This window comes from Ranitomeya variabilis, chromosome 8 (assembly GCF_051348905.1).
Source record: "Ranitomeya variabilis isolate aRanVar5 chromosome 8, aRanVar5.hap1, whole genome shotgun sequence".
NCBI lineage: Eukaryota > Metazoa > Chordata > Amphibia > Anura > Dendrobatidae > Ranitomeya > Ranitomeya variabilis.
Genome location: NC_135239.1, coordinates 212,616,306 through 212,640,520, shown reverse-complemented (window position 1 = coordinate 212,640,520; position 24,215 = coordinate 212,616,306). Strand labels below are relative to the sequence as shown.

The 24,215-nt window shown below is 45.6% G+C and overlaps 1 long non-coding RNA gene across 2 annotated transcripts in view; it reads right to left on the bottom strand.

The window, feature by feature from the left end:
- The window catches only part of LOC143787782 (uncharacterized), a 42,820-nt gene that overhangs the window by 5,498 nt on the left and 13,107 nt on the right, over positions 1-24,215 (bottom strand). For both annotated transcript variants that reach the window (XR_013218466.1, XR_013218465.1), the window contains exons 3-4: positions 14,549-14,715; positions 14,228-14,378 (exon numbers count right to left, since the gene is read on the bottom strand). This is a non-coding gene — a long non-coding RNA (uncharacterized LOC143787782). The remainder of the gene's footprint in view (positions 1-14,227; positions 14,379-14,548; positions 14,716-24,215) is intronic.

Here is a 24,215-nt window from a genome sequence, read left to right as displayed (position 1 = left end):
AAACTAGCAAAACTGGATGCATTGGTGCTCAGTGTGCTAGGTTGGCACATTAAATAAGAAAAAAAACCTTGGGGTGTGACTACTAACTCCAAAAGGTTCCTGCATGCAGGGATACATGATAAGATTCTGGCTGCACTCACCACTAGGGGGAGCTCCCTGTATACAGAGATACAGGATAAGATCCTGTCTGCAGCCACCACTAGGGGGAGCTCCCTGTATACAGAGATACATGATAAGATCCTGTCTGCAGTCACCACTAGGGGGAGCTCCTTGTATACAGAGATACATGATAAGATCCTGTCTGCAGTCACCACTAGGGGGGAGCTCCCTGTATACAGAGATACATGATAAGATCCTGTCTGCAGTCACCACTAGGGGGGAGCTCCCTGTATACAGAGATACATGATAAGATCCTGTCTGCAGTCACCGCTAGGGGGAGCTCCCTGTATACAGAGATACATGATAAGATCCTGTCTGCAGCCACCACTAGGGGAGCTCCCTGTATACAGAGATACATGATAAGATCCTGTCTGCAGTCACCACTAGGGGGAGCTCCCTGTATACAGAGATACATGATAAGATCCTGTCTGCAGTCACCAGTAGGGGGGAGCTCCCTGTATACAGAGATACATGATAAGATCCTGTCTGCAGCCACCACTAGAGGGAGCTCCCTGTATACAGAGATACATGATAAGATTCTGTCTGCAGTCACCACTAGGGGGAGCTCCCTGTATACAGAGATAGATGATAAGATCCTGTCTGCAGCCACCACTAGGGGGAGCTCCCTGTATACAGAGATACATGATAAGATCCTGTCTGCAGCCACCACTAGGGGGAGCTCCTTGTATATAGGTATATAGAGATACATGATAAGATTCTGTCTGCAGCCACCACTAGGGGGAGCTCCCTGTATACAGAGATACATGATAAGATCCTGTCTGCAGCCACCACTAGGGGGAGCTCCCTGTATACAGAGATACAGGATAAGATCCTGTCTGCAGCCACCACTAGGGGGAGCTCCGTGTATACAGAGATACATGATAAGATCCTGTCTGCAGTCACCACTAGGGGGAGCTCCCTGTATACAGAGATACATGATAAGATCCTGTCTGCAGCCACCACTAGGGGGAGCTCCCTGTATACACAGATACATGATAAGATCCTGTCTGCAGTCACCACTAGGGGGAGCTCCCTGTATACAGAGATACATGATAAGATCCTGTCTGCAGTCACCACTAGGGGGAGCTCCCTGTATACACAGATACATGATAAGATTCTGCCTGTAGCCACCACTAGGGGGAGCTCCCTGTATACAGATATACATGATAAGATCCTGTCTGCAGCCACCACTAGGGGGAGCTCCCTGTATACACAGAAATACATGATAAGATCCTGTCTGCAGCCACCACTAGGGGCAGCTCCCTGTATACAGAGATACATGATAAGATTCTGCCTGTAGCCACCACTAGGGGGAGCTCCCTGTATACAGAGATACATGATAAGATCCTGTCTGCAGCCACCACTAGGGGGAGCTCCCTGTATACAGAGAGACATGATAAGATCCTGTCTGCAGCTCTCAGTAGGAGTATCTAGAGGTGAGCACCCCCTAGTGGTGGCTGCAGCCAGCATGAATTTTTGCTGTTTGTTTATGCAGAGGATTTTGATCTCATCAAAATGTTGAATCAATTTAGATTAGAAAACAAAATTGAATGTTAATGTTGCTGCAGAGCAGATTTTCTATGTAGATATTTTCAGTTGGGGAAATGAAGGTGATGATGCTCAGTCTCTTGTGGGGTATTAGGGAAAGTGCAGGTTTCCATGTTACGGGCAGGATGGGGTTTGATCTCTGACCTCTTAAATGTTACTAAAAAGAAAATTGAAGCCCTTGTTCAGTGTGTAATCTTTCGCACCTGATAATGAAGGAACGTTCCTTACAATGCATCGCCTGGAAGCTTTAAATCTTATTTTCCTAATCCCTTTCCTCTAGTCTTAATTACATTGTAACATGCAGCGTAATAAAATAATATAAGAAACAGAAATGAATAACGATTCCTGTAATCACATAATAGTTTTCACCAGCGCAAGTCGTGAAGGGATAAAAAAAACAGAATTCACTGACGCCACGACGTCTGGATCCCACTTGTAGAGTTTGTCTGATGTTACAAATATGTAAATTTCGGAATGGCCACCAAAACGGGAAAAAAGTAAGTAAAATCTCCCATTCTTCGTACACAGATCATATACAGAACCATGTGTCTCCATGGTTACATACTACAAACAAACCTTGTGTAGTCTCATCCTGCAGTCATGTGTTATGCTCCTCTAAATATCACCATGTCTTTTCATTGGAGCTGCGCACAGAAAACGGTATCAAGTTTTTAATTAAAAGGATTTTTTTTTTCTTAAAGTTGCTTCCTTTGTAGCAGAGATGAACTGGAGAAATACAAATGTATCGAGCTACAGATAAGTATCTGGTCCCGGTCCTGCTTGTACAGGTGCAGGGTCCTAGAGACTTTCCTGGACTCTGTGTATTATTATACAGTGTAACCTTCATCAGTTTGATGATCTGTGTTTCCATTAAACTCACTGATCGAACCAAGGCCATATTCTAATAAATCCTGATCCTGCCATGACGGTACAACGTGTGACACTTCTAGAACTTGGGAAATGAGAATAGTTTAATACTTCAAAAACTTGTGAAAAAATATTTCAAAGCCTTTATTACCATGTGTTGTCCTCAGCAGTGGAAAGTGCAAAAAAATATAACAAAGAATTTCTTCAATGTTCTCAAATGTTCTTTGCAATTATAATGATATATACAGGAAAGCGTTGTTCTACATATGTAATTATATACAGGAGGTGCCCAGGTTATACCGGCTGTACATATATAATTATATACAGGAGATGCCCAGGTTATACCGGCTGTACATATATCATTATATACAGGAGATGCCCAGGTTATACCGGCTGTACATATATAATTATATACAGGAGATGCCCAGGTTATACCGGCTGTACATATATAATTATATACAGGAGATGCCCAGGTTATACCGGCTGTACATATATAATTATATACAGGAGATGCCCAGGTTATACCGGCTGTACATATATAATTATATACAGGAGATGCCCAGGTTATACCGGCTGTACATATATAATTATATACAGGAGAGGCCCAGGTTATACCGGCTGTACATATATAATTATATACAGGAGATGCCCAGGTTATACCAGCTGTACATATATAATTATATACAGGAGATGCCCAGGTTATACCAGCTGTACATATATAATTATATACAGGAGATGCCCAGGTTATACCAGCTGTACATATATAATTATATACAGGAGATGCCCAGGTTATACCGGCTGTACATATATAATTATATACAGGAGATGCCCAGGTTATACCGGCTGTACATATATAATTATATACAGGAGATGCCCAGGTTATAACAGCTGTACATATATAATTATATACAGGAGATACCCAGGTTATACCGGCTGTACATATATAATTATATACAGGAGATGCCCAGGTTATACCGGCTGTACATATATAATTATATACAGGAGATGCCCAGGTTATACCGGCTGTACATATATAATTATATACAGGAGATGCCCAGGTTATACCGGCTGTACATATATAATTATATACAGGAGATGCCCAGGTTATACCGGCTGTACATATATAATTATATACAGGACATGCCCAGGTTATAACAGCTGTACATATATAATTATATACAGGAGATGCTCAGGTTATACCAGCTGTACATATATAATTATATACAGGAGATACTCAGGTTATAACAGCTGTACATATATAATTATATACAGGAGATACCCAGGTTATACCGGCTGTACATATATAATTATATACAGGAGATGCCCAGGTTATACCGGCTGTACATATATAATTATATACAGGAGATGCCCAGGTTATACCGGCTGTACATATATAATTATATATGTCCAGGTTATAATGACAATTACACACTTGTGAGTCGCTCTGGTCGGATCTTTGTGCCTCCAGAGTGTAATGTCAGGACTCTTCACTTCAGCCCCTCTGCGTGCCCAATGTCCGCCCTCCTGGAGCTGCTCCTGCTGTGTCACCCAACATCCCCAGGAATAAAACTTTTATATTGGCACAAAGACCCCACATCCCTGAGGATTATTAGAGGAGACCCCCTAAAATCGAGCATTGTCCTGCAGTCGTGGCCCTGAGATGTTTGGCTGCTCTCCTGCCCCGGACATTACAGGATTGATGGTGACTCCGGACGCTCGGCTCGGGCTCCGCTCATCCATTCCGCTCCCGTTTCAGGACTTCTTTGGGTAAATCCGTCCCCCTCCTGCTCCTCGGCTGATTTAATGCTCCCGGCCCGGAGATGAATACATTTACTCCGTGTATTTCTAAATCAAAACAGAGCGAAAAAGACGCTTTTATCCTACTTTATTCCAGCGCCACTTATCTCTGTCACCTCCAGCCCGCCGCTGTCACAAGTGATATTTCTGTATTATCCCCTCCCCCTCCATTACTGGAGTCGCTTATACGATGCTCGGCACTCCGCCGGCACTGGAGCATAACCCGTCCATCACAATAAATATTTATTTTACTCACTTATATAGCGCCATTAATTCCACAGCTTTACAGATATTATCAGCACTGTCCCCATTGGGGCTCATGATCTAACTTCACTATTAGTCTTTGGCATTTGGGAAGAAACCGGAGAACCCAGAGGAAACCCACGCAAACACGGGGAGGACATACAACTCCTTGCACGTGTTGTCCTTGGTGAGATTTGAACCCAGGACTCCAGTGCTGCAAGGCTGCAGTGCTAACCACTGAGCCACCGTACATTGCTAGCCACTGAGCCAACCTACAGTGCTAACCATTGAGCCACCTTACAGTGCTAACCACTGAGCCACCGTACATTGCTAACCACTAAGCCATACCATACATTGCTAACCACTGAGCCACTATACAGTGCTAACCACTGAGCCACCGTGTTGCCCAATAAGTTCAGCATTAATCCCATTTGGTGCCCCGTGCACCTCTGCGGTCCTTCACTACTGGGGAGATTATTTATCCCAACCTGTTAGTAACGTCCAAGTGTCACAAAAAATTCATGAAATTCTCCATCTGGGCCACTGACGACTGACAACAACCAGGATGGACCCCGAGTCACTGTGGAGCCCGTACATCCATCTGTGCACGCTCTGGTGCAGGAGTCCAGTGCTTCAGAGTGGGGTCTTGTGCGATCCGTGGGGGTCTCAGGTCGCCATTAATTGGTGTCAACCACTGAGGAATCTCAACTTTTACTATTTTTCTATTAGGTTGTATAAATCTATTTGTAAGTTGCTCCATCTCCCATGGTCACCTCTGCTGCACCTCGGCTTCTGCTCCCCCGAGATGTTAGTGTCCCGGAATCCCACCCTCCATCACTGAGTCACGGCTCATTACGGTATTATCCTGGTGTCGTCGCCCCCAATGATCGCGGGGATGAGTCAAAGGCAATGATGTGAAAGGTTTGTTACCACTGGAGAACGATAAAGCACTGATGACGGAATCACATCACTCGTCAGCGGGAATCATTAATATTTGCATCATTACGCGCCATAAAGTGACTTCATATCACGTGACCGACATCCTCTGGCGGACGTCTCCTTCAGGTCACATGCAGACGACTCTCCAGTATCATCATGACCACTGACAAGTGGGAGCTTCGAGGGACACGCTCCAGGGGACACGCTCCAGGGGACAGGATCCAAGGGACACGATCCAAGGGACACGATCCAGGGGACACGATCCAAGAAACACGATCCAAGAGACACGATCCAAGAGACACGATCCAAGAGACAAGATCCAAGGAACATGCTCCAGGGGACAAGATCCAAGGAACATGCTCCAGGGCACATGATCCAAGAGACACGATCCAGGGGACACGATCCAAGGAACACGCTCCAGGGGACAGGATCCAAGGGACAGGATCCACGGGACACGATCCAGGGGATACGCTCCAGGGGACACGCACCAGGGGACAGGATCCAAGGGACACGATCCAGGGGATACGCTCCAGGGGACACGCTCCAGGGGACACGCTCCAGGGGACACGCTCCAAGGGACACGATCCAAGGGACACGATCCAAGGGACACGATCCAACGGACACGATCCAGGGGACACGATCCAGGGGACACGATCCAGGGGACACGATCCAGGGGACACGATCCAGGGGACACGATTCAAGGGACACGATTCAAGGGACACGATCCAGGGGAGACACTCCTAGGGACACGATCCAAGGGAGACGCTCCAGGGGACACGATCCAAGGGACACGATTCAAGGGACACGATTCAAGGGACACGATTCAAGGGACACGATCCAGGGGAGACACTCCTAGGGACACGATCCAAGGGAGACACTCCTAGGGACACGATCCAAGGGAGACGCTCCAGGGGACACGCTCCAGGGGACACGATCCAAGGGACACAATCCAGGGGACACAATCCAGGGGACACGCTCCAGGGGACATGCTCCAAGGGACACGATCCAAGGGACACGATCCAGGGGACACGATCCAAGAGACACGATCCAGGGGACACGATCCAAGGAACATGCTCCAGGAGACAAGATCCAAGGAACATGCTCCAGGGCACATGATCCAAGAGACACGATCCAGGGGACACAATCCAGCGGACACGATCCAAGGAACACGCTCCAGGGGACATGATCCAAGAGACACGATCCAGGGGACACGATCCAGGGGACACGATCCAAGGGACACGCTCCAGGGGACATGATCCAGGGGAGATGCTCCAGGGGACACGCTCCAAGGGACACGCTCCAAGGGACACGATCCAAGGGACACGATCCAGGGAACACGATCCAAGGGAACACGATCCAGGGGACACGATCCAAGGAACATGCTCCAGGAGACAAGATCCAAGGAACATGCTCCAGGGCACATGATCCAAGAGACACGATCCAGGGGACACAATCCAGCGGACACGATCCAAGGAACACGCTCCAGGGGACATGATCCAAGAGACACGATCCAGGGGACACGATCCAGGGGACACGATCCAAGGGACACGCTCCAGGGGACATGATCCAGGGGAGATGCTCCAGGGGACACGCTCCAAGGGACACGCTCCAAGGGACACGATCCAAGGGACACGATCCAGGGAACACGATCCAAGGGAATACGATCCAAGGGAGACGCTCCAGGGGACATGATCCAGGGAACACGATCCAAGGGACACGATCCAAGGGACACGATCCAGAAAACACGATCCAAGGGAGACCCTCCAGGGGACACGATCCAAGGGAGACCCTCCAGGGGACACGATCCAAGGGAGACCCTCCAGGGGACACGATCCAAGGGAGACCCTCCAGGGGACACGATCCAAGGGAGACCCTCCAGGGGACACGATCCAAGGGAGACCCTCCAGGGGACACGATCCAAGGGAGACCCTCCAGGGGACACGATCCAAGGGAGACCCTCCAGGGGACACGATCCAAGGGAGACCCTCCAGGGGACACGATCCAAGGGAGACCCTCCAGGGGACACGATCCAAGGGAGACCCTCCAGGGGACACGATCCAAGGGAGACCCTCCAGGGGACACGATCCAAGGGAGACCCTCCAGGGGACACGATCCAAGGGAGACCCTCCAGGGGACACGATCCAAGGGAGACCCTCCAGGGGACACGATCCAAGGGAGACCCTCCAGGGGACACGATCCAAGGGAGACCCTCCAGGGGACACGATCCAAGGGAGACCCTCCAGGGGACACGATCCAAGGGAGACCCTCCAGGGGACACGATCCAAGGGAGACGCTCCAGGGGACACGATCCAAGGGACACGATCCAAGGGACACGATCCAGGGGACACGATCCAGGGGAGATGCTCCAAGGGAGACGCTCCAGAGGACACGATCCAAGGGACACGATTCAAGGGACAAACTTCAAGGGACACGATCCAGAGGAGACCCTCCAAGGGACACGATCCAAGGGAGACGCTCCAGGGGACACGATCCAAGGGACACGATTCAAGGGACACAATTCAGGGGACACGATCCAGGGGACACGATCCAAGGAACATGCTCCAGGGCACATGATCCAAGAGACACGATTCAAGGGACACAATTCAAGGGACACGATCCAGGGGAGACACTCCAAGGGACACGATCCAAGGGAGACGCTCCAGGGGACACGATTCAAGGGACACAATTCAAGGGACACAATTCAAGGGACACGATCCAGGGGAGACACTCCAAGGGACACACGATCCAAGGGAGATGCTCCATGGGACACGCTGCATGGGACATACTCCAGGGGACACGCTGCATGGGACATACTCCAGGGGACATGATCCAAAGGACACGCTCCAAGGGACACGCTCTAAGGGACACGATCCAGAAAACATGCCCAGGGGACATGATCCAAGGGACACGATCCAAGGGAGACCCTCCAGGGGACACGATCCAAGGGAGATGCTCCAGGGGACATGATCCAAGGGAGACGCTCCAGGGGACACGATCCAAGGGAGACGCTCCAGGGGACACGCTCCAGGGGACACGATCCAAGGGACACGATCCAAGGGAGACGCTCCAGAGGACACGATCCAAGGGAGATGCTCCAGGGGACATGATCCAAGGGAGACGCTCCAGGGGACACGATCCAAGGGAGACGCTCCAGGGGACACGCTCCAGGGGACACGATCCAAGGGACACGATCCAAGGGAGACGCTCCAGAGGACACGATCCAAGGGAGACGCTCCAGGGGACACGATCCAAGGGACACGCTCCAAGGGACACGATCCAGGGGACACGATCCAGGGGACACTCCAAGGGAGACGCTCAAATTCTTCTGCGCATGCACAGGAACAACAGCAGCACGTGGAAACTCTTTAAAAGATTGGTACTTTATTGGCCGCCATCTAAGGCTACTTTCACACATCAGGTTTTTTGCTTCAGGCACAATCTGGCAAGTTTTGAAAAAAACGGATCTCATAGAATTGTATTAGCGTCGGATTTGTCCAAATAGTCGTTTCCGGCGGACAGAGAAAAATTCCAGAGGAACTTTTTTTGTGCGTCGAAAAAAGCGCACAGTGACGGAACCGGCCAAAAACGCATGAAACGGACATGTGAAACAATGATTCCGGCGGCTGGATTGGTTTTCAAAGCATTTTACATTGAAATCATGCAGATTTTTTTTTTCTTTCTCTCTCTCTCTCCTTTTCCAGAAAGTCACTGCTATAAACTCCATGTTAAAAATTAAAACCGGATCCGACAGAAAAACGGATCCGTTGCATCAGTTTTTACACGATCTGCAACTGATCCGTTTTTTCAAACATTAGCCGGATTCTGCCTAAGACAAAAAGACTGATGTGTGAAAGTAGCCTTAGTCATCACATACACCCCATCGGTTACACTGTATACTGCCAATACTATGGTATGACAACATATTGAATAAGCGATCAAAGGTTATTCCTAAGGAAACTAAAAAGAGAGTAAAAAAATGTCAGCAATATTAAAATCAATCAAATTATAAAATGAATTATTCTGTACAGCTGACAACAATAGCAAAATTATGTTTTTTTTCATCCATTTCATCCCACTTAGTGTTGTCTACAGACAGAATCTTATCATGTATCTCTATATACAGGGAGCTCCCCCTAGTGGTGGCTGCAGACAGGATCTTATCATGTATCTCTATATACAGGGAGCTCCCCCTAGTGGTGACTGCAGAGACAATCTTATCATGTATCTCTATATACAGGGAGCTCCCCCTAGTGGTGACTGCAGACAGGATCTTATCATGTATCTCTGTATACAGGGAGCTCCCCCTAGAGGTGGCTGCAGACAGGATTTTATCATGTATCTCTGTATACAGGGAGCTCCCCCTAGAGGTGGCTGCAGACAGGATCTTATCACGTATCTCTGTATACAGGGAGCTCCCCCTAGTGGTGGCTGCAGACAGGATCTTATCATGTATCTCTATATACAGGGAGCTCCCCCTAGTGGTGGCTGCAGACAGTATCTTATGTATCTCTGTATACAGGGAGCTCCCCCTAGTGGTGGCTGCAGACAGGATCTTATCATGTATCTCTGTATACAGGGAGCTCCCCCTAGTGGTGACTGCAGACAGGATCTTATGTATCTCTGTATGCAGGGAGCTCCCCCTAGTGGTGGCTGCAGACAGGATCTTATCATGTATCTCTGTATACAGGGAGCTCCCCCTAGTGGTGGCTGCAGACAGGATCTTATCATGTATCTCTGTATACAGGGAGCTCCCCCTAGTGGTGGCTGCAGACAGGATCTTATCATGTATCTCTGTATACAGGGAGCTCCCCCTAGTGGTGACTGCAGACAGGATCTTATCATGTATCTCTGTATACAGGGAGCTCCCCCTAGTGGTGACTGCAGACAGGATCTTATCATGTATCTCTATTCATTGAGCTCCCCCTAGTGGTGACTGCAGACAGCATCTTATCATGTATCTCTGTATACAGGGAACTCCCCCTAGTGGTGGCTGCAGTCAGGATCTTATCATGTATCTCTGTATACAGGGAGCTCCCCCTAGTGGTGGCTGCAGACAGAATCTTATGTATCTCTGTATACAGGGAGCTCCCCCTAGTGGTGGCTGCAGACAGGATCTTATCATGTATCTCTGTATACAGGGATCTCCCCCTAGTGGTGGCTGCAGTCAGGATCTTATCATGTATCTCTGTATACAGGGAGCTCCTCCTAGTGGTGACTGCAGACAGGATCTTATCATGTATCTCTGTATACAGGGAGCTCCCCCTAGTGGTGACTGCAGACAGGATATTATCATGTATCTCTGTATACAGGGTGCTCCCCCTAGTGGTGGTTGCAGACAGGATCTTATCATGTATCTCTGTATACAGGGATCTCCCCCTAGTGGTGGCTGCAGTCAGGATCTTATCATGTATCTCTGTATACAGGGAGCTCCCCCTAGTGGTGACTGCAGACAGGATCTTATCATGTATCTCTGTATACAGGGAGCTCCCCCTAGTGGTGGCTGCAGACAGGATCTTATCATGTATCTCTGTATACAGGGATCTCCCCTTAGTGGTGACTGCAGACAGGATCTTATCATGTATCTCTGTATACAGGGAGCTCCCCCTAGAGGTGGCTGCAGACGGGATCTTATCATGTATCTCTGTATACTGGGAGCTCCCCCTAGTGGTGGCTGCAGACAGGATCTTATCATGTATCTCTGTATACAGGGAGCTCCCCCTAGAGGTGGCTGCAGACAGGATCTTATAATATATCAGTATACAGGGAGCTCCCCCTAGTGGTGGCTGCAGACAGGATCTTATCATGTATCTCTGTATACAGGGAGCTCCCCCTAGAGGTGGCTGCAGACAGGATCTTATAATATATCAGTATACAGGGAGCTCCCCCTAGTGGTGGCTGCAGACAGGATCTTATCATGTATCTCAGTATACAGGGAGCTCCCCCTAGCAGTGACTGCAGGTAACACAATTTTATCATATAACGCTGTGTTTATGATGAGGATCTGGAGCTGTGTATGAGACAAACAATATAAAATGTTGTACCTGGTGGATATTCAATATTAAGGGCTTGTTTGATCTCTAAGGACACGTTGATACATTTTGAACCAGCAGAAATCTTGTTACGTCAGTCCCTTTATTTTATTCCTTTGACTCCTAAATTGGCGAATCGATTTTCTACTTCCTAATTGACAGATGAGGAAATCACTAATGAGCTGTAAGTGATGCATAATGACAGGCGCGGGGCGGCGCTCGATGGAAAAGTGTATCTGACTTATGAAGTTTTCTGTCTCTGACGGATTTGGTGCTGACAAAGCGCAACGTTATCACCCAGAAGATGAGCGCTGATGATTTACTGTCAGATCGAAGCCGATGACAGAACCCGCCTTTAAATTTTAATTAATCCCATTTAGCATTTAAGCGTCCTATATATCTCGCGTCTGCGGTTTCGCTCCTGGATGGTGTTTATTAGAGGATAATTGGCTGCTGTGCCAGGCTGGCCGTCAGCCCAGATCAAGAAGCTTTATATGTTTTGGTAGATGCAAAAAAAAAAGCTTCAGATTAATTACAACAAAGGCAGATGTTTCGCCTCACTGTGAGGGGCGCAATCTAAGGTGGTGTTAACCCCCCGAGTGCTGGCAGCTGTCATTGACTCCATTATTAATGTCACTTTATTTCATGTGATTTTGCGTCTTTTTTTGTCGTTAAAGGGGAAGTCTAGCTTTAAAAAACAACTTTTTTTTATTAAATACCCTTCTTGGAAAAATGGAGAAACCTCCAGGATACTTGGAAGAGTCAACAAGTCTCGAGGTCTTATCCCTTAAAATCTTAAAAAAGAGATTTCAGAAGGTTTCTAGTGCCCCGATGTCTCTGAGTTGTGGACCGAGCGGCAGAGAATTGGTCGGCCATAGGCATGGGTGGAGTGGTCCCTAAAAGCAGCATAGTGACAGTCTTATTTAAAGGGGGTTTTCATCTAAGGACCCTCATTTTTAAGTCAAAATGGAGAGTCGCCATCCCTTATTCCACAAGTGCAGGCATTCTGTATTACTATAAATGAAGGAACTGAAAACTTTCTTCTAGGTTTCCCCAAAGATCACAGCCGATCCCTGGGGGTCCCAACACTCCTGTAATAAGCTAATCATTGGGGGACGCCTTTAATAGAAACAAATCAATACAAACCCTTAATAAAGACAATTCTAGGAAATAAAAAAAATCCCATTTCCACTAATGCATTAGTGAAGGGGGCACATACTTGTTCATATCTGAGCTATCGTCACCATTGTAGAGTTTATGGTATCACTGTTTGTCCTATGTAACTAATATTCTACAATTTCCAGAATTTCAGTCCAGTAAGACATTTATAAAGTGAATATATCGGAAGCTGCAAAGTCCATTGAGTGCAGATAGGATCAGGATCCAAGCAGTGAGGGTCTCGCAGTACGGGGGGCTCATGTGTCACCATCCTATGTCCGACATTGCAGGTGACGTGGAACAGGAGAAGCAAACACGGACGATTGATACAATGTGTCACAGTGATGAAACCGTCCATTATTAGCAATTTGCACCTTACACCGCATGTGCGGCAAATGTAGAGCAGGAAGGCAGAAGAAAACACAATGTCCAAAAAAGACAGAAGTATTACAGAATAATATTATCTACCAGCGTTCAAGGCACCAAAGGTTGTAAATCTCATTGTACTCTTTAGTCCATAAATGTATCACTGCTGGAACAGCGTTCTCTTGTGTTACCAACAGCCTCCAACGTCTCATATATCTTCACACAGCAAAAATCTTCTATTTCTCGGTAATATAAATATCATTTATAGGTAACCCGCCATTAGATTCATGCGGCCCAATCTGCGGCAAGAATCGGTGATTTTACTATGAAATGCCGCTGTTTTTCTCGCCCTACTTCAGTCCCTATGGGTGGGCAATGGGAGAGACTTATCAGTCATGGTGATCGGGGCCAGGAGAAGGATCTGGAGACCTACCGCGGACACTAATCCCCAGGACCAGTTATTCATAAGTATATATAGGATATCAAAGTATAGTCTGAACCCCCACAGCATACCAGGCTGCAATAATGGGCAGTTTGAGCAGCATGATGTGACAGGTAACATTAAAGCGTTGCTGTCAGGAGGGATAACACTCTATCTAGCCACTGTACGACTTGTATCCTGCAACTTCACCAGTTTTTCCCACTGCAAATCCTATTTCTGATTTTCAGTTGTTTCTGAGCTGGAGACTAGCTGCTATGTTGTCTCCCATAAACATGAGGGTTTCCTGCTCTCCTGTAGCAAAAGTGGAAAACAGCAGCATGGAGAATAGTTTACAGCAGCATTTTTGACATTATGCAGCAGTGCTGGGCAGTGTAGCTGTGAATCCAGCTCTGGGATAACATGAAGCAATTACTGGAAATCAGCAGCATGGAACACATTATATAATATTACTGAGCAATGTATCTGTACACCCATCTCTGAGATTAAAGAAAACACTTACCAGATGGTTGCAGCAGCATGGAAGACAATATATAACATTACTGAGCAATGTATCTGTACACCCATCTCTGAGATTAAAGAAAACGCTTACCCGATGGTTGCAGCAGCATGGAAGACATTATATAACATTACTGAGCAATGTAGCTGTAAACCCATCTCTGAGATTAAAGAAAACACTTACCAGATTACCACACGGTAGCAGCAGCATGGAAGACCAGACAACATTATAAAGCAGAACTAAGCAATGTAGCTGTGAATCCAGCTCTGAGATGAAACCACCATATAGCAGCAGCAGCATGGAAGACATTACACAGCAGGACTGAGCAATGTTGCTGTGGAAAGTGACAACAGCATGAAAAACAATGTACAACAGTATGGAGCAGTGCAGCTGTGAGTACTGCTTTGATGTGAGATAAAATTTAGAAAGGAACAGAAAAGAGGACACTAAACTCTAATAATTAACTGTATAATTGTGAAGCCAGCATTAGGATGAGATACTTACTTGCTGGCAACAGTAGCATGGAGCACAATATACAGGAGTACTGAGCAGTGTAGTTGTGAATCCAGCCAGTCATCAGCATCTTCTGTACGTTTATCTGTCTCTCACTCTCTTCCTTTCTCCATAAACCAATAGACAGCTGTAATATGATCCCTCAGTCCATCAGGCAGCTATTGCAAAAGCAAAGAAAATTTGGGTACATAAAAAAGATGCCGTTATTATACTAGCACTATATGCTTCACGTGTGAGACCACAACTGATTCAATGCCTTTGATGTTTTCGTCTTTTCCACCCCATAGTGATGTTGCACTAGAGACGGGGGCCTGTGCTACTTTATGGTCTATAAACATGATAATCCCACCGGCAACAAGAGTGGTCGTCTCGGCTTCTATATGAGCGGGAATTTATCTGATGGTCCGATTAGTAGGTGAAAGGCTCAAGACCACGAGGAAGGACGGCAAGAATCGAGAGAAGTGTATGATGATCCCCACATAGATGGCAGATTATCGAAACGTTACTCTACAATTTGCAACATTGTATCTAAGGTTCACAGAACTGGAAGATAAGAATGGTTGTCACCCTGGCAGGTAGGATGAGTCCGGCCAAAGTCCCTTGGCTGCCAGTAGAGTTTACTGACGCTTTATTCCTATGTCCAGTAATGATCCCTACAGTCAGACAAGCTGCGCTCCTGCCAAAGTCAGTAATAAAAGCCATGTATGCGGCTGGGGGTTCACATGGCGCCTCCTCCCTGCAGCGGAGGATCCTTGAAAGATTATTATAGTAATAAAGAACAGGTTTGTGTTGTGATTAATCACCCTGACAGCTCGAGGAGCGGGGACTTATCAGGACTATCATGAGGTCTCTACGTGCTGAGAAAAGAACATTCCAGCCTTCCCACAGGAGGGGCTGATGTGTGCCATCACACAGAGCATGGCCCCCCCATACAGTCCCTACTGCTGCCCCACAGAGCATGGCCCCCGATACAGTCCCTACTGCTGCCCCACAGAGCATGGCCCCCGATACAGTCCCTACTGCTGCCCCACAGATGCCATCACACAGAGCATAGCCCCCGATACAGTCCCTACTGCTGCCCCACAGATGCCATCACACAGAGCATGGCCCCAGATACAGTCCCTACTGCTGCCCCACAGAGCATGGCCCCGATACAGTCCCTACTGCTGCCCCACAGATGCCATCACAGAGCATGGCCCCCCGATACAGTCCCTACTGCTGCCCCACAGATGCCATCACACAGAGCATGGCCCCAGATACAGTCTCTTTATCCCAGCTTTTCGGATGCCCGAGTGGCAGGTTTGTTACTTTCACTCACCGCTGTATATTATCCTCCAGGAGTCTAGGAAAGCTTGATCCTGGGGCACAACCATAGGGGGCACAGAAGTCCCATTGCACCCCGAAGTGCAGTATAACAAGACACTAGGCTGGGCAAGGACCATGCAGGTCTGAAACATGTTGCCTGGGAATGCCGCATATATTTCTTTCCTGCCTTTCTAATTTATGTGCCGTTGTGTTCAACCATTTTTTGTGCCTTTTATACTACCGGATGAATGAAGCAATTCTTATAAGAAATGCGTGCCGGCCATCTGTGGACTGTTGCTATAAGAAGACACTGGTGTTATATTAGTGGGGATCATACAGTTGTTGTATTGGGGCAGTGGAGCTGCACGTTGGCACAATGCCATGAACTGGATGAGTGGCTAACATTCTGATAAAACTGTCCACTAGAATTCAGAAAAATCATTTGCGGGGCCCTGGTCCAGTAGCCAGGTTGGTAGTCCATGGCTGCCCCAGCTCTCCATCTGCCAGAGTCTCTGGTTTCTCTTCTGGTATGTCTCCATTGTTGCAGTTTGATGCACATTGGAGATCAAGATGGACCCACTAGTGAGAACAAGTGCCTGTGAGGACAGCAAGTGGAAGAAAGTTCTGGTCTGGAGGCCACGGACTACCAGTTTTGCTTCTGGACCTGAGCCCTGGGATTCATTTTGCTTAACTGTATTGGCCACAATTTTATACTTGAATCCTCTCCAGCTCCTCTATCAATTCTATAGGACCAACTGCACCCCCTGTACCACCCAATGAGCCACCCATGTCCCTGCCATCATGCTCAGGTGGGATGGCGTCTGGATACTCAGTGACTAGTGTTGGTGTCACGGGTGTGTCAGAGGCTGCAGACCGTTGCTCTGCATTTGACTGCAGAAGGTCTCAGCAGTTGGCTTTGCAGACTTCTTCCTGGGCCTTGTGACTTTAGGACCCAGTGACAACCTCCCCCTCTTCTAGATGATGCACCTGGACCAGTGTGTATATAACTCCCAGCTTGTTGATATTTCTATTTCCAGGTCCCTGTTCGGTTCGGAGTTATAGCAGTTGGCTATCTTCCTCTCTGGTGTTTGGAGGACGTCCATGTTTCTCTCCGAGTCTATTCAAGCTAAGTGTTCCCCCTTGTTTGTGTATCCCATCTGTCTTTAGTGGTAGAGGGGATTGACTAGCGTGTATCCTGTCCTTCCCAGTGCATGGCTTATCAACAGGGTCAGGCAGGGATTAGGTATCCTGCTCAGCGATAGGTGAAGAGCCTATATAGGGACGATAAGGCAGACAGGGTGACGTTAGACCTGTCTAGGGGTCTCCACTTCCCCCTTCCCTTGTGTTTGGTTCCCTCTCCCTTATCCCTTCGTGTTGCACTTAGCCTTTCCTACACGTTGCGCGACAGTTGGCCCCTCAGTCAGTATGACCCATCATCGCCTGACTTGGTTAGGTTTCCACAGGTCCGTCCCTCCCTCCCATAAGGCCCTATAGCAGCATGGCGCCTTCCTTGCTGACAGCTCCTCCAGATCAGACATCTAATTTTGGCTCTTCTATCCTCTTCACGCTCATTATTCTCCTCTGTTCTATAAGTGAAATCTTCAGCGGTCCCTGGGATGTATAATTGGCCCAATCACTGGCTGCCACTGTAATAAAATGATCTAATGAGAATGATGATGATAATTAAACTAGATTGGAGTCTTTACAGATAGGAGAGAATTTTGGGATAAAATATTCGCAACAACATTAACCCTGTGGGGGGGAAGACGATCAAAGTGTTAAAAAACATATGGGCGAATGCTGAGGACAAAAGTTACTTTATTAACGCCAATAAACGCGATCCCCTCTAATCTAAACTTTAAGCTATAAAGCTGCCTCTCTTCCTTCTCAGCGCAGTCACCTCTGCACATGTCAAGGAGCACGCTCACTCCCATAGAAGTCACTCATTTTCTGACTTTCCTTTTTGCATGACCAGTTGTTTGCTGTAAGAAAATTATCTATATTTGTTATTCAGCAGCTCCAAGAAGATAATAATGTAAAGGAAGAGGTACTATCGAAAATGAAAAGTGGCTTCTGCTACTGTGCAGTAATTCAGCATCAGAGTTGCTGCAGCCTCTTTAATACACAGTCATTTTTATGCACACGAGTGAGGAGTAAAACCCAACACAAAGGAGACCGAGTTGGTGCACAGTAGTATGACCACGGGGCCATAGGGGCCGCTTTCTACCTGACTTCCCTTTGCATTGATTTTGCTCATTTTGATGCTTCTTTTGGAATTACACAATCTTCCTGTATTTGCAAGATAAATATATTCAATTCCTGCAATATAAAAAGTGCACCCACCATGAAGGCATTGGAAAGCCTGTTATTATAAGCAGCGCTGGCTTCAATGTAGCCGGGCGCGATTCACAAAACATTTCTACATGACTGATTTACTGTTTGTAGTTACAGGGAAAAAAACTGAAAATTACAGACAATTATTATTATACTTAGAAAAGAAGAAGCGCAGGGGTTTGCCATAGCAACACATCAAACTCTAAAGTTAGATATGGCAATCACAGGACTGTCATACAATGTACCAGCAAATACACTGTAACAAGGAATGGAATGCCCCGTGCATTGTGTAATTCTACCACTAGGTGGAGCAGCCTGAATAAAACAGTTTCTGGACTTGTTTCCTCGAGACAGCGCACCATGTGGTCAGATATGGTAGTGCAAGTAATTCTTATCAATGATTTTAAAGCAAAATATGTATGTATAGAAAGATCTGATAAGTATAATAGAGGCACCATCAACACAGGGAACTCCGTTCTGGCTTCTTTTTCCAATTTTACACTCCTCATTTCCATAAAAACTAGTATGACGTAGACCGTCTCACCAGGAGCTAAAGTTATTCCTCTTCCACAATCGTAAACCTGCAATACATAATATGGATCTATAGAAAGAATGGTGATTATATCCAGGTAATGAATAACGAGGCTGCGGGGATGAGAAGAACTTTATGTAAACTGCGTAGATGAGGACTCAATCAATACGGTATCATTCAGACCTGAGGCTGCGCTGATGATTTAGGAAGGATTGATCGGTTCTCCTCTAAGTAAATTACATGAAAAGGTTTTACTCCTGTTCATTGTACCAAAGCAAAAGAACAAAAGGTCCGCGTCCTCGGCTGTGGAGGAGTCTGCACCCGGGACCCCATTACACCTCTCCATGTCTACACAAGAATACAGAGCTACTTTAAGAAATGATCAAGGAGCAATTAAGATACAGGGATATTTGTATCAGTGCTGTCTCCTATCTCCGCTAATGTCTGGTGTGATTCAGACTCTCATATTCCTTTATTCTGTTTCAGTCTTCAGCCCTAAACCTGTATCTCTATGTCCTGGGTAAGGCTGAGTGGCCCCTGGGAACCTTCACTGAGAGGGTATGCCTATCAGATACGTATCCTCCTTAACTCTAACATGCTTCCTGAAAGAAAAGATACATTGTAACTTACCGTCTGTAGGTAAATACAATCCTAAAAGATACATTTTAACTTTCCGTATGTAAATACAATCCTAAAAGATACATTGTAACTTTCCGTATGTAAATACAATCCTAAAAGATACATTGTAACTTTCCGTATGTAAATACAATCCTAAAAGATACATTGTAACTTACCGTATGTAAGTAAATACAATCCTAACTTACGTAAGTAAATAAAATCCTATCCTATGTAAAGCTCACATGGAATGCAAGATCAAAAATGTCCTATTGTTTAAATCAAGCTCCTTTTTTTTCATTTGTAGAAAACAATTTTTTTTTTCATATCATAATCAGTAGTAAAAAAACAAACACGGCCCCCTACACCCCTTGTGGAATTACTGAATCAACAGGAAGTTAGAATCTAAAATTGCAAGATTTCAATACATTTTTTAGATATAAATTGCGATATGGAAAATGTGAAAAACAAATCCAAAATGTAAATATAAATAAATGTACATTAAATTCCCAAACCTGATTTAAACAATAGGCCATTCTCTGATGATACATTCCCTCTAGCACATTGTATAATGAAGGTTCTTCAAGTTTGTAATAAACTTTGGGGAGGATTTATCATTGTAGTTTTCGTCATAGAGTTTGTTTCCTTAATTTTATTGAGAATTTTGAACTTGCTTTATAGCATTTTATTGGATCTTTGCGTCATTTTGAGTAAAGTGAGGCTTTCCAGCAGATGTATGACTTACAAGTTGTGACTTTTTAAAGTTTTTGGTGCAGTTTCACACAATTTGCAAAGAGAACACACATCTGATGATAGTTGCAATAAATTACCGTTTTTTGATTGTGCTTGTCATGATACATTCCTCACTGTGTTTCACTTCCTCTTTACTTTCATACCTCTGCTTGCTGTCAGTTAACAGAACCTGCCTGTTCCAGTCTATAGACCTTACAGCTTTAGCCTTGAGATTGGCTACAATGTGCACAATGCTCTGCTGATACTTTGCTGCAATGTATCAGTATTAGTAACGTGTTATTCTCTCTGAATCTGCTGCTGCTGGGTTCCAGCTCCACTCTCCTGGAGAAGGTAAAAAAGAGTCTACTGCTACAATTACTGTATCTGTGATGCCAGCAGTGCCCCCTCGTACCCAGCACAGGGGTACATGCCCCAGACCTTGCTGCACCCTGCTTCTAGCTTTTCTTATTGATGCCCTAAAACAAAATCATCAGCAGCCTTTTGGCATTTATCTTTTTAAGTTAATGTCCAGGATTAGAAAAACATAGATTCCTCTTTTCAAAAACAGCGCCACCACCTTTCTACAGGTTTTTTCTGTTACTGCAACTCAGCTCCATTAAAGTGAATGGTGCAGAGCTACAATATCACACACAACCTGAAGTCAGGGGTGGCGCTGTTCTTGAATGGTTTTCAAATCCTGGCAAGTTTAGAGTATTTTGCTTGCAGGACTGAATCCCTTATTCTCATACGGCCACATTGTATCTACATAAGCAGTGAGATAATGTATGGATATTGTAATTAACTAGTCAGGACAGAAAACATTTTCTAATTATGTGCGTTGTCTCTTCCAGGACGATGAGCCTTGTTTTGAAGTAGGCGAGTCCCTGCGCGGCTCCATGTGCACTCGTGCTTACAATTTGGATGGGAACTATCCCATTAGACAGCTGTACTTAAATGCAGCCCTCGTGTGACATCGGCTGAGTGTCGGCTTCTCCGGTCTCCGCATCCATTTATCACACAGAAAGGGCTAATGTGGGAATAGCAGCGCGCCTTGTAGCAGCATGTGGGATACTTTTTGGTTAATTTGAGTGTAAATAATGTATTTCCAACAAAAAGAAAATAAAACAAGTGAATCTGTTACTTCCCATAGATGCACAAAGTCACAACCCGGTGGCAGAGAAAAGGCCGGATCTCCGCTGTGTCCCCCACATTGGATCTGGGGTAATAACTCAGCGACAGAGCAGCACTTTCAGCACCACAAGCCGTGGACAGCGCCAGCTCCGCAGCCTTGATACTCAGCATCTTGGAAGCCAAACACATCTGTAAATTTAGTGAAAATGCCGATGAAGGGTTAGTCATCGGAAAGTGTCGTAATCAGCGGAGGAATTCTATGTGATTTACCTGCCCCGAGAATGACGACTATTATACCTGGAGACATGGGACACGGCGCCCTGCGTCTCCGAGACTGGATATTGTGGGGCTGACGCTGTCCTGTTTCATGAGCATCCGCTTTACTTGCTCTATAACATATGAATTGCCTGATATCATTATGAAGGAGAAACTTTGTAACGTATTCTATATGGAAAGATCAGGGATGATAAGTGATCCCCTGCTGCCCAGCGACGGCCGTTCTCCTAAGCTCAATCATTTACACAAGACTATATATGACTTTTTTACTTTACGTTCCTGTGTGCACTGACTGGGAGAACACTAGAGAAGAAGCTGAGCAGGACTGTACTGTATACATCTTGCTAGTTGTGTGTATGCACCATGGATACTTTCAAAATTGTTACATAATTACACATTTTTCTATCACATTAGCGCAGATTTATTTCGAAAATTAAGAAAGTTGATGCCCACTTGCACTTGTTTTTAGTAAATCTCTCCTGTTCTTTCATTGCAAATGTTTCATACGATGTTTCAGTATTTCATAACTGTGCAAAAATATGAACAAGAAGAAGCAGATAAAGCTTTGGTTTATTAGTCCACACAAATAGTATTGCAAACTAGGACCGATGTGCACACTGATAAAGAAGGAGATATTTGTTGTGGATCTGCTCCAAAAAAAAAAAAACCTCCTGAAAAATCACTCAAAAATTATTGAGAATCTTCCTTTTCATTTACACTGTGAAATCACTTTGCTGTCGCTTGGAGTGACTTTTTTTTTTTCCTGCATAAAGTTTTGAAAAAACAAACAAAAAAAAAACCAAAACACTTTTTGGGAGAAAAGAAAGCCCATGTCACTTCTTTGAAGCGGCTCTGGATGGAACTAGCTCCAAACTAGCTGTGCTGCCCAATAAAAAGGCTTCAGTTTTTCAAGCAGAAACTGCTTCAGGAAACGCTCCTGTTTTGGGGAGTTTTTGACCTCTTGAAGCTGTTTTTAAGAATCTTGGAAGAGTTTTTTCACTTTTCTAATTACACAAAGCCTAGGTTTATTTCAACATCCATTTATGAAAATGTGACGTGCACTTTCTTTTTGCCCACAGAATATTTGTAAAACCTCTTCAGTAAAAAACAAAAAAACAACTAAAAATCATTATATGAACAAAAAAAAGTGGATGTGGCATAAAAATAAATCGGAAGAAGTTTTCCACGACTTTTTGAAGTGATTTTTTGAGGAAGATTTTGTTGAGGTTCCACAAAAAAAAAAAAAAAAATACAGTGCTTTGGGAAAGTATTCGGCCCCCTGGAACTTTCCAACCTTTTCCCACATATCATGCTTTAAACATAAAGATACCAAATGTAAATTTTCGGTGAAGAATCAACAAGTGGAACACAATTGTGAAGTTGAACGAAATTTATTGGTCATTTTAAATTTTTGTGGAAATTCAATAACTGAAAAGTGGGGCGTGCAATATTATTCGGCCCCTTTACTTTCAGTGCAGAAGTTCATTGTGGATCTCTGAATGATTCAATGTTGTCCTAAATGCCTAATGATGATAAATGTAATCCACCTGTGTGTAATCAAGTCTCCGTATAAATGCACCTGCTCTGTGATAGTCTCAGGGTTCTGTGTGAAGCACAGAGAGCATCATGAAGACCAAGGAACACAACAGGCAGGTCCGTGATACTGTTGTGGAGAAGTTTAAAGCCGGATTTGGATACAAAATGATTTCCAAAACTTTAAACGTCCCAAGGAGCACTGTGCAAGCGATCATATTGAAATGGAAGGAGTATCATACCACTGCAAATCTACCAAGACCCGGCCGTCCCTCTAAACTTTCATCTCAAACAAGGAGAAGACTGATCAGAGATGCAGCCAAGAGGCCCATGATCACTCTGGATGACCTGCAGAGATCTACAGCTGAGGTGGGACAGTCCGTCCATAGGACAACAGTCAGTCGTACACTGCACAAATCTGGCCTTTATGGAAGAGTGGCAAGAAGAAAGCCATTTCTCAAAGATATCCATAAAAAGTGTTGTTTAAAGTTTGCAACAAGCCACCTGGGAGACACCAAACATGTGGAAGAAAGTGCTCTGGTCAGATGAAACCAAAATCAAACTTTTTGGTGACAATGCCAAACGATATGTTTGGTGTAAAGGCAACACAGCTCATCACCCTGAACACACCATCCCCACTGTCAAACATGGTGGTGGCAGCATCATGGTTTGGGCCTGCTTCTCTCCAGCAGGGACAGGGAAGATGGTTAAAATTGATGGGAAGATGGATGGAGCCAAATACAGGACCATTCTTGAAGAAAACCTGTTGGAGTCTGCAAAAGACCTGAGACTGGGACGGAGACTTGTCTTCCAACAAGACAATGATCCCAAACATAAAGCAAAATCTACAATGGAATGGTTCACAAATAAACGTATCCAAGTGTTAGAATGGCCAAGTCACAGTCCAGACCTCAATCCAACCGAGAATCTGTGGAAAGAGCTGAAAACTGCTGTTCACAAACTGTCATGCCCTCAGCCGCAGGTCCAGTCTCCGCTGTGCAGGGATACCGGCGCCTATCACACAACCTTACTCACCCTGTCCGTGGCTATAGACGATCAGTGGCTTCTTTCTCTGCTAAGAACCTGCATCCTCTTGGCAGGTCTCCTGGAAATGCTCTTCTTAGGAGCCGCGCCCTGCTTCCTGCACATACTTGAAACAGCAGGACACCTGTTCGCTATTAGGGCTGTCTGTGTTGTGAT